Source organism: Pseudophryne corroboree, chromosome 6 (genome assembly GCF_028390025.1).
Source record: "Pseudophryne corroboree isolate aPseCor3 chromosome 6, aPseCor3.hap2, whole genome shotgun sequence".
Taxonomy (NCBI): Eukaryota; Metazoa; Chordata; class Amphibia; order Anura; family Myobatrachidae; genus Pseudophryne; species Pseudophryne corroboree.
The window spans coordinates 72,057,898-72,060,065 of NC_086449.1; the positions used below are offsets into that span (position 1 = coordinate 72,057,898).

At 47.9% G+C, this 2,168-nt stretch overlaps 1 protein-coding gene across 1 annotated transcript in view; it reads left to right on the forward strand.

The window, feature by feature from the left end:
• Positions 1-1,204: 1,204 nt before the first annotated feature.
• The window catches only part of CACNA1A (calcium voltage-gated channel subunit alpha1 A), a 502,477-nt gene continuing 501,513 nt past the window's right edge, over positions 1,205-2,168 (forward strand). The window contains exon 1 of the mRNA XM_063931156.1: positions 1,205-2,168. This exon is cut by the window's right edge and continues 268 nt beyond it. The gene's annotated coding sequence lies outside the window, so the exon portion shown is untranslated.

A 2,168-nucleotide genomic window follows, 5' to 3' on the forward strand; every position in this document is an offset into this window, starting at 1 on the left:
TGATAAAGCAAAGACCCTATACACAATGATGCTCCTTAGAAACGTGTGTGTGCTACACTGCAGTGAGGAATATGAGATAATGATTGCTATGTATCATACAGGTGACATTCTGGTAAGCAGGTCCATTGCCTGCTATTGGACTCTGCACCTATTTTCTGGTCTGTGTAGCTAGAGGAAAGCTGGTATTGGAAGGAGGAGGGGAGGTGTGCAGGCACATGAAGTGTTAAGCTTGGTGCAGTAGCATAGGCTGCTGCTGCTGTAGTGTTCAGCACCTTGGACAGCTCCCACTGACTTCCCTTGCCTAGCCTGTATATGTGCAGTGTGTGACACATCATCACTGCATCGCTTCCCTCTTACTCAGCAGCGCCCTCTACAGCTGACCCTAACTTCTCTTCCTACCCACAGCTCACACACTCTCCCTGCCACTTCCACCTATTCCATACCCTCCAACATGACCCGCCCCACTAGGTACAAAATGCTCTGTTTCTGGACTTCCCTCTTAATTTATTATTGCCATCACCTGTGAAGAAACAGCTTTCTTATCATTTAACTAGTTCAACACAGGTGATGGAAATCATAAATTAAGAGGGAAGTCCAGAAACAGAGCATTTTGTACCTAGTGGGGCGGGTCATGTTGGAGGGTCTGCTATTCCTGCAACATAACCCCAATACTCTGTTGTGTGTCTGACCCAATGCTCATCACATCTCATCCCCAGCTGCCATTCCCTTCCCCTGTGCCACTTTCCACTTCCCTTGGCATATTACTGCCTTCCTCCTGATCCTGTGTCTCCTGCTCCCCCCCCTACAGAAACTCCTGTGGGTTTGGCAGGACAGCTGCTGCAGTGATTGGCCTAGGGCTCTCATGTGTGGCTCAGACTGAGCAGCCAGGATAAATTGGCCAGCTTACTCTCATTACACCTACACCTTCCCCTGAATGGTAATATTAGGTGTATCATTTCTACCTCTCTATCCAACTGCTGCCCAGACTTACCCTGACTGGGCTCTTAATGCTCTATATGTACATTAACCTCTTATTTCACCCAAATGTTTAGGATTAATGGCCGATTCTAGGCAGACCTTTTAGCATCTCAAAGGACTGGGGGAGTGGTGATGTGGACTGCAGCATATCTCTCCCCTCCTTCTTTCCCCATCTCTCTCTCTCTCTTCTCCCCCTCCTCCTGAATCACTCTCTCTGCTCTCTGCTGCTGTGGAGGATTGATACCTAGCTTCTATCTTCCCAGGCTGGACCACAAACTGGAGCTTCATATTTGAGGCAGAGATGTGGGCAGTGAGAGGAGGAATCCTATGGCAGCCTCTAGCCCTAGCAAAAAATCACCCCCCAAACCAGTCTCTCAACACCCCACTGTCATTTATCCTTTAATCAATTGGCCAGCATGGATTATTTTCCCATCTCTAAATGTCACCGTGGCTAAATCGTGAGGTGCTCAGAGACTCCCCCGTACTCTGATTCCTGCCTCATCTTCCTCCTCTCGCTCCCAGTCAGCCCCCCCCACCACCACCACCACCCCCCACCTACCACCCTCCTCTCACCCACCCCCTCCTCCTCCCACCGCCCCGGACGGATTGCAGGATCTTGAAAGATGCAGCTCTGAAAAACGGCAGCTCTGAAAACGGCAGAGCGTGCTGGGGAGAGGGTCCGCGACGCAAGACCCCTCAGTCCTTTTTTTTTTTATTTTCATTTTCCTTTCTTTTATTTTTTTAATTTGTTTTTATTTTTTACTTTATTTTATTATTTTTTAAAAGCAAAGACAGGAGAGGTGGCGGGGGAAAGATTGATCCCTCCCTGTTTCTAACCTGTATTTTTATACACATATATCTATTTTTGTTGCCTGTGAATTGGACTTGCATGCATGAAGATCCTGTATAGATTTCTACGTGTATATATAGGCAGATCTTCGGACATATTGATGGGCATACATCAGCAGTTGGCTGTGTATTCTCTCTGCTGGGTATACAACTGTTAAGTCCGGCTCCTGTCAGAACATTTATCTGTCTGTTTCTATATGAGCACCTGTCTGCGGAGACACCTGAGGAGTGTGCAGCCAAATTCAGGACGTTGCCCGTCTGGATGAGATGTGATGCTTTGCAGCGTTCTTTTCTCTACTTTTCCCACATCTTTTCCTTGCTCCTCGCTTTCCGGTAACCCG